General features: G+C 43.6%; 1 long non-coding RNA gene across 1 annotated transcript; it reads left to right on the forward strand.

Moving 5' to 3' along the window:
* The first annotated feature begins 2,043 nt into the window (after positions 1-2,043).
* LOC113840138 (uncharacterized) lies at positions 2,044-5,341 on the forward strand. The gene is made up of 6 exons (XR_003492887.3): positions 2,044-2,210; positions 2,741-2,865; positions 3,075-3,141; positions 3,579-3,828; positions 4,142-4,262; positions 4,951-5,341. It is a non-coding gene; the product is annotated as an uncharacterized lncRNA (long non-coding RNA).
* The last annotated feature ends 12,167 nt before the right edge of the window (positions 5,342-17,508 follow it).

Below are 17,508 nucleotides of genomic sequence, written 5' to 3' on the forward strand. Positions count from 1 at the left end.
TATGCAAGCCTCTTCCATGTACAGTGCTTCAGAGGTCAGGATAAGGAAAGGTTCACAACTCATTAATATGCTTATGTATTTTAAACACATTTTTTTACCTTCTCTGTTACATTTGATAGCAAGTGCTTTTCTGGTAGAGGTACTTGATTAAAGCTGACCCAGATGAGGTATTGATTGACATTTCCTTTTTTAGATGAACTAATGGGATTGTGTAGGCTACCATCATTAGGAGCATCAGATGGCTAGAGAAGCACCTCGAACAGTCTCAGAAACTGGCTACTGAAGCAAAGCTGAAAAGAGAGTGGAATGACATCTGATAGATACGAACCAAATAAGAAAGGATGCAATTGTTTCTTTTCTGTGCTGGTGCTGGTGTTTTGGATACAGAATTCATTCAGAAAGGAAGTCTTGGGACAAGTTCATAATCTAGTAAAGCTGGCAACAGCAAATATAGATAAAAAATCTGAAGGAAACATTTGAAGTTCTCCCTCATTTGAAACTGTCAAATATGCCTGTAAGGCGGATCTGCTAGGAAAAAAAAAAAAAAAAAAAAGGCTATGATCTGGTTCATCAAATATAATGATGTAACTACCTGCCTGGGGATACACTTTGTCTGCTACGTAGCTACAGGAAATTGAGTACATGTATTTTTTCCTATTTCCTTTTGCTCTATTGTTAAACGTAACGTTATTTATTTGGTTAGGTTTGGTTTATGGTTTTGGTAAGAGAATGTATTGAGTTTATACGGCAAGGTTTTGGTAGCAGGGGGTCTGCAGGGGTGGCCTCTGTTAGCAGAATCAAGAAACTGCCCCATATTAGATAAGGGCCAGTTTCAGATGGCTCCAAAGGACCCTTGGCTGGCCAGACCTGAGCCAATAAACAATGTTGTTTGCGCCACTGTAAGAGCAGATTTAAGAAAACGGAAAAATACTCCTGCATAACAACAGCTGTGGGACAGGACTGAGCACCAGCCCTGCAGCCCCCCCAGGTGAGTGCCGCAGGAGGGCAGGAGGTGCTGCAGGCAGGCAGCAGCAGTTCCCCTGCGGGCTGTGCAGGGAGAGGCCCCTGGTGGAGCAGGCTGTCCCCCTGCAGCCCATGGGTCCCCCATGGAGCAGATCTCCACGCTGCAGCCCCCCCATGGGTGGAGGAGCCCCCGCTGGAGCAGGTGGATGTGGCCTGGAGGAGGCTGCGGCCCATGGAGAGCCCCCGCAGGAGCAGGCCCCGGGCCGGAGCTGCAGCCCGTGGAGAGGAGCCCACGTGGAGCAGGGGCAGAGAGGGACCGAGAAGGAGTGGTGGAGATGAAGTGCTACAGACTGACCACAACGCCCAGTCCAGTCCCCCTGTTCCCCTGCGCTGCACGGGGGGAGGAGCTGGAAGAGCTCAGATGGGGGGAAGGAAGTGGTTTTGGTTTCTTTCCTTTGGTTCTCACTTGTCTAGCCTGGGAGTAGTAGTAGTTAGGCCGGAAATCTTACTGTCTCCCTATGCTGAGTCTGCTTTGCCCATCACGATCCTTGTTGAGCCATCTCCCTGTCCTTGTCTCAACCCTTGAGCCCTTTGCATCGTATTTTCTCTCCCTTTCTCTTTGAGGAGGGGGAGGGAGAGAGTGGCCGTGATGGAGCTCGGCTGCCCACCCACCGAAAAGCACTGCAGCTGCAAAGGACTGGAAAAGTTTTCAGAAGCAACAAGGTGTTTAACAAGGAAATGTATAGTTTCCTTTTTCAGGCTTCCTAAATAATTGGGCTTATTTCCTATTCCCAACTCGGAGGAGGAGAATTGTTGATTTCACCTTCTTTTTTCTTCCTTGGAAATCAAAGGTGAACAGCTCTAAAAGTAAGGGGAACGTATCAGAAGCAAGCTTTTTTTGGCTTGTAATCCTTTCTTAAGGAAAAGATTTCTCACACACCTTCCCCAGATGTAGGGGGGCAGAGAATAATTTTGGAACTACTCCAATTCAAGTCAGCTTGGGGAGAGTGGTACTTCTCTACTTGTTTCTGAGACATTCGCATTAGCAACAGAGAGTGTTGTGTTGCCGCTGCCAGGGGCCTACGGTGATGACTTCAGCAACAGAATTGAATGATGTCACTGTGACACCTTGGGAACAGCTGCCTCTGAGCAAGTTGAGCGAGGAGGGACAGAGAAGTGTGCTGGATGAAACCACGTGAGGACTTGTGGATCCCACGTTGAGGTGCATCGAGAGGGCCCACCCTTCTGTAAGTGTTTGGATGCTTCATTTTAGATTTCTGTAGTTTGTGTCAAGTCCTTTCACAAGCATGAAGTTTGGTACTTTGGCTCAGTGATGTAGCTGCACAGAGTGACAGGTGCAACATGTGGCTGAGGGCCTCTGCACGTTCTCTCTTTCCCACACACGATCAAGAAAGAAGGGTAGACAAATAAGAGTGTGCTGTGGTCCTGCCATAGACCTCAAGTACGACAGCATAAACAAGAGACTTAAAAGTAGCCCATCACATGAAACTTCAGGACAGCAATGCACTTCGTCAGCTGGTCTGGCCTGTTGAGTGGACTCTCTCAGGATGGAGTGTATGAAGATGCACTCCATCTGCTTTCAGATTAGCACTTGCAGTGAGCAAGCTGCCTGGCCTTAACATTTTTCATTTCATTTTTCACCCGACTTTTGCTGGTTCTTCTTGGTCTAGAAAAAAAAAAAAAAAAAAAAAAAAGTGAACTCAGATCAAAATAGAAGGATTTCCCTTTCATTAATTCCATGTTCTTAACTTGACAGGTTTGGTTATTGACGTAGAAGGGACATATCTGGCCTGACTGCAACACCCATGCTCGCAGTGTGGGACAGTTCTCATAAAGGTGATTCCGTGTAGTTTCTGGAAACGGAGACATCAGATGGCAAAGGTAATCTCCAAAATTTTTTTTTTTTTTTTTGTGTGCTAATGCAGGAAAGGCAAGGAAGAGTAAAAGTAAGAGTCCAGATAGTGTAAGAAGCAGCAGCTGTGAAGGAAACTTCCTTCTGGCTGATATGGCTCCATATCTAGTTGTGGAGGTCATAGTGCAGGTGGAAGCATGTTCTCGTCCAAATACTTAGCTCTCTGTTTTCACAACAGGTCGAGCAGCAGAATGTCTTTGAAACAACTGTGCCTATGACCAAGTTCATGCATCGTGGTAGACAAGGTAAAAGCTCTGGACAAGCAAAGGGGAGGGATGGATGGGCATGCAATACGATCACTTCAATCTTATCTCTCTAAGAAACCTTACTGAGAAAACAAAACAGAACAGAACAAAACAGAACAGAACAAATGAAACAAACAGCTAGCTTGCTGGAGACATTGTCTGGGAAACAGTGAAAACACTTGCAGACAAAAACATATCCAAGGACTAACACTTTGAGCTTCATTCTAAACCAACATCCTCAACTCAAACTCTTGTTTATGTTCATTACAGACTGGTAGAATAACATGTCACATTTGATGACTTTGCAGCATAGATGTCAGGAATGCAGCTTGGGATCACCTGCTTCTACTTGGAGTTCAGTCTGAAGGGATGAGCAAGTAATTGTTCCTGGGTTGATGGAAATCTGTTCTAAAGTCTGTTTTCTAACACTCTTCTAGATGCTTTTCTGTCCATCGCTCTGACCTGCCAACTCTGGTGCAAGTGTGCAGTTGTGGCAAGAGGGATTTCCTAGTCCTGATTTGACCCGGTGGACACCAACTTTCCTAGTCCATTGCCGATGTTGCTGAGGAGGCAGCAGTATCAAAGCCCTTGTTGATGAAGATAGAACAAGTCTGGGGAGGCTTTGGCATTTCTGCACAATGCTGCTTCCTGATTGTGACCCAAGACGCAGATTCTGAACTAGGCAAAGTAAGCTAGAGTAAGCTAGACTGCATGTCCTGGTCATTTTCTTTTCTTTATTTACTTTTCATTTGTCGCTTGTAAGAAAATCTAAATCTTTCAACCATTTGTTTGAAAACACAGTTTTATGGAAATGATTGTGGGTGTGCTCCTTAACCTTGTTTGGAACCTGTTTAACCTCGCTTCACTTAGAGGAGACCTGTGCTCAAATTTATGCTTACCATGATCAAGTGGCATCCTTTTTCCTTTTGGTATTCTTGACTTGGCGCTTGCAAGTGAGGTTGAAAAGAGTTCTCAGGATGATTCTTCTTTTCCTTTGCAGTATCCCAAACTCCAGATTACACCTGATCTTCATCTCTGATCTGAAAAGCTTCGCAGGCCAAAAGAGAATGGAGATGAGGAGTGAAATACAGAATGCTGGTGAATCTTTCCAGTTCCCACCCGTAAGTTTTGTGAGAGAAGCAGGTGCGTTGCTGTAGTGGTAGGAAGTCAATAAGATAAGGATCATGCCCTTGAAGGCGAGTAATGGTAGAAAGATGAAGAATGCAAGGCCCTGGTTAAAGACAGTCTTTAGGCTGCTTCTGGATCAGCAGTTTGTTTGGTTCTTGCACAGCCTCATCTCCACTTGCTTAGAAGCTGTGAAGATAGGAAGAACACTTGGTGTTTTTCATCCACTCTCAACCTCATCTCCATTTCCTCCGAAGCTGTGAATATTGGAAGTACACTTGGTTCTTCCAATGATGTGAAGAGCCAAGTGTCTTGGGTCTTCCATCAACTCAGAGATATCAAGAGAATAAGGTATTTGCTTGATGGGACAGTACTTAATGTAGGTATTTATGAAGTGAAGAACGCTGAAACCAGCCAAAGCCGTATCAGACATGGTAAGGCCATGCTTCTGTTAGGAAGTAATTCAGAGTGCTTCCATGGTGTACTTTGGACAGATGAACTCTGGTCCTCTGGACTAAGCACCCCCAAGGGACAATTCTCTGAAAAATCTCTCGGAATGATCTGTCCTTATCTCTTCCACTGTAGTCTCCATTAGGAAAGGATAAATATTCATTGCCCATGTGGAAAGGAGCTCCTCATGTAGTTGTTTCTAACCAAAATCTCCTTCTTGTGTTCTGTTGACAGAAACCACTTGGCGAGCCAAGCCAAATCACCGAAAATGGAAGTAGTGGAACTACTTCCAAACCGTGCTGCTGCTTCTAAACCAAACTGCAGTGTAGGTGGGGACAGAGCAAGGGGACACAACCCAGCCAGGGCGAAATTGAAAGTCGCCTGTCTGAGCCGCTGAAGGAAGGAAGTCAGCGCTTCCCAGTTTGAGACTGTTCCCTGACTGGTCCCACAGCAGCTGGAAGGCTTCCGATTGCTGCTGATGGATTCCCATGGATCAGCCAGTGACACAAGCTGCCAGAGCGACTGAAGCGATCTGGAGTTACGCTTCTCCCCCTTCTGCGTTCAGATCCGTGAAAGGAAGGAGAAGAGGGGAGAAGAAGAGGGGAGAAGAGAAGAGAGGGGGAAAGAAAAGGACAAGAAGGGAGGGAAGGGGAGGGAAGGGGAGGGAAGGGGAGGGAAAGGGAGGGGAGGGAATGGGAGGGTAGGGCAGGGCAGGGCAGGGGCATGTAGGGCATTGTAGGGGAGAGTAGGCTAGTGTAGGATAGTGTTGGGATAGTGTAGGATAGTGAGGGGAGTGTAGGGGAGTGTAGGGGAGGGGAGTGTAGGGGAGGATAGTGTAGGGAGGGGAGTGCAGGGGAGGGGAGTGCAGGGGAGATGAGCATAGAGGAGGGGAGTGCAGGGGAGTGTAGTGTAGGGGGGTTTGGGGGAGTGTAGTGTAGGAGAATGTAGGGGAGGGGAGTTTAGGGGAGTTTAGGGGAGGGGAGTTTAGAGGAGGGGAGGGGAGGGGAGAAGAGGGGAGGGGAGGGGAGGGGAGAAGAGGGGAGGGGAGGGGAGTTTAGGGGAGTTTAGGGGAGGGGAGTTTAGGGGAGGGGAGTTTAGGGCAGTTTAGGGGAGTTTACGGGAGTTTAGGGGAGGGGAGGGGAGTTTAGGGGAGGGGAGTTTAGGGGAGGGGAGGGGAGTTTAGGGGAGGGGAGTTTAGGGGAGTTTAGGGGAGGGGAGTTTAGGGGAGTTTTGGGGATGGGAGGGGAGTTTAGGGGAGGGGAGTGTAGGGGAGTGTAGGGGAGGGGAGTGCAGGGGAGTGTAGGGGAGTGTAGGGGAGGTGAGCATAGAGGAGGGGAGTGTAGGGGAGTGTAGAGGAGGGAAGTGTAGGGGAGCATAGGGGAGTGGAGTGGAGTTTAGGGGAGTTTAGGGGAGGGGAGTTTAGGGGAGTTTAGGGGAGTTTAGGGGAGGGGAGTTTAGGGGAGGGGAGTTTAGGGGAGGGGAGGGCAGTTTAGGGGAGGGGAGGGCAGTTTAGGGGAGGGGAGTTTAGGGGAGTTTAGGGGAGTTTAGGGGAGGGGTGTTTAGGGGAGTTTAGGGGAGTTTAGGGGAGGGGAGTTTAGGGGAGTTTAGGGGAGGGGAGTTTAGGGGAGGGGAGTTTAGGGGAGGGGAGGGGAGTTTAGGGGAGTTTAGGGGAGGGGAGTTTAGGGGAGGGGAGGGGAGGGGATTTTAGGGGAGGGGATTTAGGGGAGGGGATTTTAGGGGAGGGGAGTGGAGGGGAGGGGAGGGAGGGGGTGGGTATTGGTGGGAAGTAAGGAATGGGCCAGGGAGGGAATGGGAGGGGAGGGGAGTGCTACCCTAAATAAAATGGCCAAAGAAGTGACATTTTGGATCTGGAGCCAAATATGTATGTTGCCATTCATTCCACAACGCGATTCATCACTGCAATCTGCGTTTTGCACAGTGCCATTAAGGGTTTGGCATGCACAGAGGTGACTGAGTATTTTCAGAACTAACTTTCCTTCCTAACTGATTTGAGACTTTTGCTGGTGTTATAAATGGCTCAGTCTTCCAAATAGGGCAAGAATCAAAGTTTACCATGTATGAAAGGAACGCATTTCCCTTCAAGCTCTCTATTGACACAAATTGCTAAAACCTTCCTCACACTGGAATGCAAAAGATCAGGTGATTGGTTAACGTCGGGTTGGCAGCTGAGCAGGGGAAACATCTTCAAAACTTCCAAATATTTCCCCTATGCAGAACTCCAACTCCTTCTTCTCTGCTCTCTGGTTGTGAAAGTTTCTGTCACCTGCTCAGGAAGCAGAAGCAGTCAAATGGGATTTCGAGGGATCCAGCTACAGCATCGGTGCCAGTTAGAGGAAGCAATCAATTCCCAGGTAGTCCAGGCTTTGAAGAGAGTTTAAGCAGCTTTCCAAGGAACATGTCCAAGTGCAAAGCAACCAATTGATCTGACTCTCCAGTGAAAGAAAAGGAAGTGCAGAGCAGCAAATGCTTGAGAGAGGGCAACCTTTTTGAAGCACAGCCATTTTGGGCCGAGACCTGTTCATGTGCTAGGCAGTCCCAGGAAGCGTCAAAGTGTGAGCCGTGCTCTCCATCCAGCACTGGCGTCCTGCACTTTCCGGAGGTTCTTTATTCTGTAATCAGAATTCCAACAAGCTCCTCAACAGCGTACAGATCCAAAACCCACAGACCCAGATCAAGCAGCCTCCCATCTGGTTGTATCATTGTCAGGCATGCATTCTTTTCTAGTAACTGGTCCTTTCTTCCTTAGTTCAGATCAAACACAAATAACAAAATTCAGATGACTCCTAAACTCTCCAGACAGCTCTGGTGTTGCTGTAGGATGGAATACAATTGTTTTCCTTACAACCCCCCAGTTATTTCCATGTCTGTTCTGGACCTTGGGATCTCTTTTGGGAGCTACATTACGCAGAACTACAACAAGGCTGAGGTCACCGCTGCCTCAATGTAATGCAAAGGTGAAGGCCTTTAGGACAGCCAGTTTGGAAATGAATGCAGCCCCATCTTGTCAGCATCAGAGCAGAGCCAGCTCCAGATGGCTCCAAAAAGGAGCTGCTGCTGGCCAGAGCCGAGGCAGGGAGTGCTGCTGGGTGGGCTTCGGGGGAGCAGATTTAAGGAAGGGGGGAAAATACTGCTGTGCAACAGCAGCCGAGAGAGAGAGGATTGTGAAAGCGTGAGAGAAGCAGCCCTGCAGCTCCCAAGAGAAGGGCCGCAGGAGGGCAGGAGGTGCTGCAGGCAGGCAGGCAGCAGCAGTTCCCCTGCGGGCTGTGCAGGGAGAGGCCCCTGGTGGAGCAGGCTGTCCCCCTGCAGCCCATGGGTCCCCCATGGAGCAGATCTCCACGCTGCAGCCCCCCCATGGGTGGAGGAGCCCCCGCTGGAGCAGGTGGATGTGGCCTGGAGGAGGCTGTGGCCCATGGAGAGCCCCCGCAGGAGCAGGCCCCGGGCCGGAGCTGCAGCCCGTGGAGAGGAGCCCACGTGGAGCAGGGGCAGAGAGGGACCGAGAAGGAGTGGTGGAGATGAAGTGCTACAGACTGACCACAACCCCCAGTCCCCCTGTTCCCCTGCGCTGCACGGGGGGAGGAGCTGGAAGAGCTCAGATGGGGGGAAGGAAGGTGGTTTTGGTTTCTTTCCTTTGGTCCTCACTTGTCTAGCCTGGGAGTAGTAGTAGTTAGGCCGGAAATCTTCCTGTCTCCCTATGCTGAGTCTGCTTTGCCCATCACGATCCTTGTTGAGTGATCTCCCCATCCTTAACTCAACTTTTAAACTCTTTCCATTGCATTTTCTTTCCCTCTTTCTTTCAGAAGGGGGAGTGAGAGAGTGTTTGTGGTGGAGCTCAGCTGCCCATCAGGGTAAAACCACCACAGGGAAGGAAGTGAATGTGATATTGCAGAAGTTTTTGGATGCAGATTGAAAGGGTGAAGAACATAGAGACTAGATTAAAAAAGAGTTCCCATAAAGAAATGATTTGCTAAAGAGAAGCAGCCCTACAGAAAACACATGACCATCTGTCACTGTCCTGCTATATGAGTTTTGGTCATATCATTTCTGCATTTTGCGACCTCCAAAACCTCCCTTCCCCTTCTGTCCAGACTTTACAGTCTATTTAAACTTCCCCTTGAATTTTTTCTCCACAATGCCCTGAAATGGACTCTTCTCACTGGGGTAGCCTGCTAATTTCACTTGGACTAATAATGTCACAGACACTGGGGAAAAAGAGCATACTGTTTTTCCTCTTTCCCTACACAGGAGGTTCTCAATTTGGCTCTTTCCTCTAGATATAAGTACATAGTGGTTTTTTTTGTTTGTCTGTTTGTTTTTGAATTTTAAAAAGGTGAATTTCAAAATAGGTGACAGAGGTAGTATGCAGTATTACACCATGCTTCCTCCCACTCCTTTGCCCCCCAGATCAGTGAGTAATTGGTAAAAGCTCAGAAGGACAACTGACTTATTCAAAAACCTATAGCACAGCATTTTAGAGGGCTTCCATTGGTATGTTGCTTTAAAGATTTTTAGCCAACAAAATATCCTGTATACTCTATTCAATTTAGTTAGGAATTAGAGTGTCCTTTGAGTCTTACTTCTAAGATTGCTAGAAATTAATATATTGAGGCTTTCAAAGGAAATAAATTGTTTTATTCCTGTGAAACGCTCTTGAGGTATACAGCTGCCTCGCACAATGAAATGCTAAGATCTTGCAGCGAGTTTGCCAAACATATCTAGGGATTTTACAGGCTTCAATATGAATGCCCAACTTGAACGATCCTTTTGCCCCTACACCTACAACTCACTCTGGAAGGTGTGAGGTGCTCTGCCTGTCACTTGACCACAGGGTTGTCTCCAGATGCTTTTCACATTGCTGTGTATGGCTCGTCTTCCACATATAGTTTGGCTGAAATGCTTTATTTAATGATATTGTTTTTTTTTTAATGCTTTCAACATAGAAACAGCTTAAATCTTTTTGGACATGGTGCTTAGGGACATGGTTTTGCAAGTGCATCTGCTTTTAGCTCATTTATCATTGAGCAATATATAGGCTGGAAAGAGATGAGAATCAGCTACAGTTCACTGTCTGCATGTCACTGCTGGAGAAGAGCTCTGCCACTAGCAAGTAAAGGTAGGTAGTTAGTGCAGAAAGTTATAGCCATTCATTACAGCCAGTTCTCATTTATACACCCTGGAGAAAGAAAACTGCTAACAAGGAGACAAGAGGAGCTGCACCTTGATAGTACCCAATGTGCTGCATTCCCAAAGTAGTTTAGGGTCCCAGAGTTTCACAAATACGACCATATGTAGCAGTATTTTACTTCAGATTTAAGTGAAGATGAAAAATTTATAGCCAATTACACCTCTTAATAACCCTGCAGTACAAGGTAGGCAGGATTAAAAAATGTATTACTCACTGTCAGTAAAAGTCTGCTTGTTGACAGTTGTTCCTTCCCCTTAGCCATTGTCAATTGCTTTGATGTTCACTTACAATCAGAGGGTTTGCTACTGGCAAGAGCCAGTTATTGCTCAGTTAGTATTTCTCCATTTCTGTAGTTGATTTGTTCCATGGTACAGTCCATGTTTTCCCTATATCATTTTGCAGGAAATAACTGTAGAGTGATATATTTAGCAGTGGTAAACTACTCTCAAGGCTTTGACAAGAATTTTTTTTTTTTTTGGAGATATGCATAGTTTACTGTAAAAACTCAAAAACAATTCTAGTAAGTGCATGAGTTTTCCTGTAAGTTTTTACTATTTATCACTGTCAGCCTTTCCACACTTGAATGTACAAGGCATATGTCAAGGTGGTTCCAATTTCCTAATAGGTGAAGCTTATACGTGTCCTGTAACTCAAATATATTAATCTTCAAATGGTGAAATTTACCAAACAATGAATGGATCTCTAAGACAGTTAGGCAAGTAAAAATATTTCAATATTACCAGAACAAGACAGGTTAAGCTTCTTCAGTAGATACTGTGTTTCTGCCCCACAACTCACTGGTAGATTTCTAAGGGAAAGACTTAAAATAAAGCTGCTATGATGCATCTCACCTTGCTGGTTTAAATAAGGTTGTTAGAGGTTTTTTGTTTGTTTGTTTGTTTATTTTTTATTTTTATTTTTTTTTCCTGCTGTAAGTGACTGAATGGAAAGAAAGCTCTTCTATTCAGCCTGGCAACTATTTTTGGATGGTATTTTATGATGCTTATGGAAACAGCAATTGATGAAAAGATAAAGTTAAGTGCACTCAAATCTCAAACCAACCTACATTTTGTAAAGCCATCACAGCATACATCGAGAGCTCAGAAGCTCCTTTGTGCCTAAATAATTTTCATCTTTCTCCCAGGTTTTTCTTTTTCACTTGGATCTGTAAGCAGCTAACCAATAGAGTTTGTGAGCCTTTTTAGAAGGCTTTTAGGAATTCCTTTGCAGAAACCTCTATGCAATTTAGCCCATGTTTCCAATGCGGCTCAGGTGCTCACTAATGCCACTGACCTGACTGTCTAGAGGAGGCAGCATGCTCCCACCGCTTCCCAGACCCAGTCTGACTTGCTCATAGTCACCTCATATTTCTGCGGGTGCAACTGCTGCTCCTCTCTGCTCTGCTCTGCGAGGGCATGCCCAGAAGCCTCTGGCACAGAAGGAGCCTGTGTGTGCCAGTGCTGTTATTTAAATAGCAGTGTCCCTCTGGCACACGCTCATCTCACACAATTTTTTGTTAAAATATGGAAGTGACGTCTCGTCTGCTGGTATGGTGATTTTGTTTTTCTTTTATTATCTTTCCCAAAGAAATGTGACACTATTGTAGTTTGTAGTTTGTCTTATATGGCAGTATCTCTGCTCGAAACGTACTGCTATGTGTCAGTGCTAAGTGATCCCAGGCAGTTGTTGCACAAGCAGCGGGCCACCCCTCACATTGTTAAATGGTGATTACATTACATGTTCCTAGTATTGTATCACCTCACAGCACACTGGCATTTCAAAGTACATATTCTGCATTCCAGCTGGACACCCCACCAAGCGTTGCACTGTTCCAATACTATGAGCATCTGGTGGTATTCACTCAGTGTTTTGCAGTATTTCCTCCAGACGTGAAAAGTGCTTTAGAAGTTTTAGTTACAGCACAGTCCTACCTGTCTTCTTTTATCCCATTGTCCATTCTTTTGCTCCAAAGCCATTTTTCAGTGCCCAGCCACAGTAGCGCCTGATGAGTGCTAAGGGTTTCCATTACAGTGAGCACAAATGGGCTGCTGCACACACAGCTGAAGTCCTGTGAATTCCCCAGAAATTGGATGATAAGACACTTAGATGTTACTCTTGGATGTCACCCTCAACTTTGTATTTAATTTTTGGTAGATAAGAGACTTGCAGGGTAACCATAACATTCCTGGCAGTGTGCCACTTACTGTTTGTTGCTGATGTGTCACTGAAGGCTACAAACTACTGTGGCAAGTTCAAAGCTGACTGTTTTAGGAGAGCATTTTCTATTCACTGTTCCCAGAAGCTTGGTCCAGGGTTCCTGAACCATCACTTAGATTCTCTCCTGTGTTTCTCACGCTGGTAATGAGGGTGGAGGAAGCAGGATAGAAGGCATGGCCTTTTAATTATGATGGGGACACAGTGCCAGATATGCTGCGGGTATTGTGGGAAGCTAGCTAGGATGTTGCAAGAGCAGACTAGTAATTGCATATGTGTACTTGCAGTTGGCCATTCCAGGGAATGTAAATCATGATTATTTATTTATCTATTTATTTTGCAGAAGACTGTGGTGGAAATGCAATGTTCCAGTGAGGTATCCCAGTTCACCAAACCGTGACAATTAAAATTACTGTGAAATGCAGAGCTCTTTTTCTCCTCTACCTAGCTGGCAGCTGGCAGCTGTGGTGGTGAGATTTTATTCAATCATAAAGGTGATGATTTTGCACTTGGACAGAAATCACTGTTGGAAAGAACGTAGTCTTGCAATTCGTGTGCAGGTATGTGTCTGTGAATTCCATGGTTTCAGCTGCAGGGAAGATAGCAACCTGTTGATTTCTCCACACCAGGCTGTGGAAAAACTAGATTTCAGTCTGGAAAGTATGGAGTTAATTGCTGAGGTTTTGTAAATCACTGTAAAGCTGCTAAAATCAAATAGAGCTACACCAGTCTAGCCTTTTGTATCAGTAGTGTGGCCCCTTGACACAATCTAAAATATGCACAAAATCTTGAAAACTAGAGTCTAGCTAAAGAGTTTTCAAAAACTGACGCATTTAAAAACGTTGCAGTGAAGGATTAAAAGTAGGCAGAGCTTGTGTTAATTTTGAGGGACTGACATTTTACATTATTTGATTCTCATATAAGTTACTCTTTCTTTGTCTTCGAGTCCCATGACAATATCTTGTTTCACTGTATGACTCAGTCTCAAAGGAACCACTAACATGAAAGGTGCCAAGTTAAAAAAGGGAGCACCAGTCATTTTATATGAGCATGTGATTTTTGGATATATCTCCTGAGTAAAGCTGAACCACAACATGGCTTTTTTCTTAGTGGAAGGGCTTGTCAATACTTGAAAGCTGCTCCAGGTTAACTTATTCAGTACTAGAGTGTCTTAAGTCCACAAAAATCTTTTATGCAGTATTGGTCCTCTGCCAACTGGTAGTTATTCTCTGCCTTCAAAGACAGATGTGGAGGGATCATGCATTCCCAACCCGTATAAAATTTTGGGTCCCTGACAGAACTATCCCTCTGGTAAACCATATGGATTCTTTAGCTATTTGGGTCTGTTTGTATCTATACTATCCACTGCTCTGAGCTTATCCTGACCAAGTGGCATGCTGATTTTTAAAACATTTTTTTGTACACTACCCATAATTATCTTTTCCAATTGTTACTACAAGGAGAGTTCACATACCTGTGTGTGAATGTATAGCTTATCTGCGACTGTTTCCTATTTGTAATTTAGATTGCATTGAATTTCTCTGTAGAAATCTTGTAACTCTACTACTACTCTAATAACCAGAATCTCATAAAATCAGTGTTTCTTATGGATGTGGCTGTAAAACAAATGTATGGAGAGCCTTCCCAATGAGTGGGATGTGGACTATAATGTTACAACACTAACAGTTGTCTAATAAGTTTCTCATGAAACGATAACTACCATCACCCAGTAGCATACAAGCCCCAACAGGCTTCTTGTGTAAATGGACTAAGTCCAATCTATTGCTTAGAATGACTGTTAAGAATAAATAAAATAAAATAAAATAAAATAAAATAAAATAAAATAAAATAAAATAAAATAAAATAAAATAAAATAAAATAAAATAAAATAAAATAAAATAAAATAAAATAAAATAAAATAAAATAAAAAGGTAAAAAGCATTAAGTATTGCCTAAAATAGAGAAAAAGAAAGGGGCTGTATTAACTTCTGAAATTGTGAAATTGTTTTCACTTTTTATTGAAAAACATAACAGAATACTTACACTGTAATTAGAAGTAATGTTATCTCTTAATGTTACCTCTATCAACTTGGTGTAACCATATTACTTGTTTTCTGCCTTCTTCAATGATTTGTTTTTAAAGGAACTTTGCCAACATATATATGGATATCAGTGAAAGAAATAAAACACCAGCAAAACTCACCTCAGGCAAGTGGAAGGAACTTTAGCTGCTGAATACATACTTAAATCAGAGCTGAAATATATTGGTGTCACTTCATGCCTCCTTGTTCTCTTGAGCTGCTGCGACTTAGATTAGCATGGGTTAAAAGGTACCAACGGCCTGTGCATCTTTTTTACAGTATTCTGTGATCTCTGTCCTTCAACCTATGTTGTCTGACTGAAAGCTACATTTGCAGTGCAAGTAAAAGCTCTACAGCCTACTACATAATTTAAGACTACGACAGAGAATCACTAAACGAAATATTTTGCTACTGAAGTTTTATTCCCATTGTTTTCTTACAATTTTCTCTTAGAATCTTCTTCAGATGATTGTAACAGTTTTTACACTCCTGAGAGCTTTGCAGAACTGGAACCAAAATAGGGATGTCAAAACTAAGCCTTCCAGAAAAGTATGTACAACAATGTGCATGTGTTCTGTAGCAATACCCTGACTGTCCTGCTATCCTCTGTGCTTGTTCCTGCTGTATGGAAGATAAATAAAACATCAACCAGATGCCAGAGTCTTCTGTGCTCTATGGACATATCCATCATAAGACAAGTTTTCTATTTTGGGTGATGCAGCAGTCTCATATTTCCTATTTCAACACTTTCATGATTTACATCACTTTGTTTTGTGATACCAGCACAAATATGAATAAACACGTGACATCAAGAGCTAGCTTTACTCTGCTTCTGATAAGTAGCTGATAGTTTCACTTTCATTTCATCTTTCTTTTGCAGTTTCCCAGTTTACAGAAGCAGAAAATAACACTAATCATTGCCCAAGGGGTACTTCAAAGACGAGCTCTGAACACGGATCACTTTTTAATTCTGCCATATTATTATGGCTATGAAAAACAGGATACTTAAGCATCCTTTTTATGATTTACTCATTAAGCACTGTAGTTAAAGTTCTCAAAATTCATGACTGTTGCTGTGACTTTATTGCAGTACATGTCAGTCAATGTTGACCTCAATAGGAAAAAAGTCATGCCAATGTCAAGTGTTTTCAAAATTAGCATGGATATATTCTGGCTACATCTCCTACTTTATAAAGCTTCTTTCTCAGGTTTATTACCATTTTCCCCGGAACTAAAAAACAGCTATTTTCAACGCTATAAAATTTCAGTTAGTGATAGATAAGAGGAACTGACAGCCTCCTGAACTGAGCTGAGAAGTGAATTACTGGAAAGGAAGGGCTAAGGCCATACCTGTAGAAAGCTGCAGAACTGAGCTCCAAGGAGGGGATTGGCACAGAAAGCTGTGCAGGTCTGTCAGCTCACCCCAACAGAGGTGGAGAATCTCCTTTCTCTTCTTTGCCTTTGAGCAAAGGTTGCTCATCTGCATGTTCCTAAGCCCTCCTTTTTACTAATGCTAGCAAGATTCCTTGCAGGTTCCAATAAAAATCTGTAACTCAGAATTAAGCTACCTACTGATTTGCTGAATTAGTTTTATGCCAAGTTATGGAGTTGGAAGAGTTGAAACAGCCTGCCAAGGGAAATGGCATGTGCCAGAGCTGGTGCAAAGAAAGCAGTGAGAGCATCAGACAGGTATAGGCAGAGGGGAAGAGCTGAGCAGGGAGAAGGAGGACATCGCCATTTGGGTAAGTGGCAAGCTGTTAGGTCAGCCTAAATTATCACACTTAATTGTATTCTAATATCATCTAAGAAGAGTCAGCTTTTGAATCATGCTCTGTAGTATTTTGATCACAAAAGCTGGCAAGTCATTTCTGTGTTACTTGGTGGATGTATTAATAATACATGATAATTTCTTGTTAGAAAACTTTTTAAAACCAAAAATAAGATGTGAGTCTTTACAGTCTAGAGGTAAGATACAAAAGTTCCAGAAATATTTCATATGGAAGAGAAAAAACAATAGATTTAATTTTATGACCTGGAAGTTTTGATAGTGTTTTGTTTCTTTTTATGACTTAACAGAAACAGTGAGGCAGAGAGACCATTTACAGGCAACCTGTCTATACTACAATAAAATGGTCTGATGTGCTAGCCCATGACTCTTCCTCCTGAGAACACAACTAAGATTGGCTCTTAATCTGTATTGTACCACTGCAATCCATCAAGGCTCTTATGTGCCACTGTCATTTCTATGTGGCTGTCAAGAATGGAACTGCAAATGGCACTTTGACAAATCCTTCTTCCAGGCCATAGAAAATGCAGTATTTTCTGGGCTCTAAGAAAATATAGAGTTATGCAATTAAAGCAAATAATTTTGTGAGCAATTGAATTAATAAGATGTGGTTGTCTTTATATCTCTTGATTCATTTCAAGTTCTTGATGGAAGATGTTCTTGCATCTGGTTACTTAAATGCTCCCTGTCTCTTATGTACCTCTCTATGCAAAATTATAATTGTTCCTGTGCAAGGATTCTCGGGTGTTTAGTTTATGTTGGAATATTTTTTCTCACTGAGTCAATTACAGTACCTTCCTCTCTTAGATTTATTTTCATCTAACTGTTAGAAATATCATTGCCTTTGAGATGCTTTCCCTATCATAAATGTGTTGTAGTCAACCAACGGTCTCAAAACTTCTGAAAGAGACACAGAAAGAGGCCAAACTATTCAAAAAGGAGTGTAGATCCAGGAAATATTGCCGATAAACACATAGCAATGACGATTCTGTGGAAGGATCTGCTTATCTCATGTATGAAAACACCTACAGAAATAAATAAATGGATAGATAGATAGATAGATAATAGAAAAAGCTATTGTCTATTTTGAAAACATAATGCTGTGGATTGCTTGGGATAATACTCTGAGCAAACACTGGCTACCAACAGCTGTACTTGCTGGAGGTGTGGGAGAGGATGTCAGAGTTACGCAGTTGTGAGTACAGCCATGAAACAATTTCAGCTTTAAACACTGAGCCTCACATTAAGGAGAAAACTAACACATTACCCTATAGTATCAACCACCTAAGTCAAGGAATAAAGAGAACTGCCCCATTTCTGCTCAGGCTTTAGATTGGGGCAATCTTTGCATTTCCTCCTGAGGTTGTTGGCCAGACGCTTCACCAGTCCGACACCTGAGTGTGAGCTACCTCTGACACATTTTAGCAAGGCTGGTCAAGTAACTTGCTTGCCTTTGAACCTCTGGAGTCCTTTTAACTTCTCAACTACAAACCTCTATGTCCCATTAC

This window comes from Anas platyrhynchos, chromosome Z (assembly GCF_047663525.1).
Source record: "Anas platyrhynchos isolate ZD024472 breed Pekin duck chromosome Z, IASCAAS_PekinDuck_T2T, whole genome shotgun sequence".
NCBI lineage: Eukaryota > Metazoa > Chordata > Aves > Anseriformes > Anatidae > Anas > Anas platyrhynchos.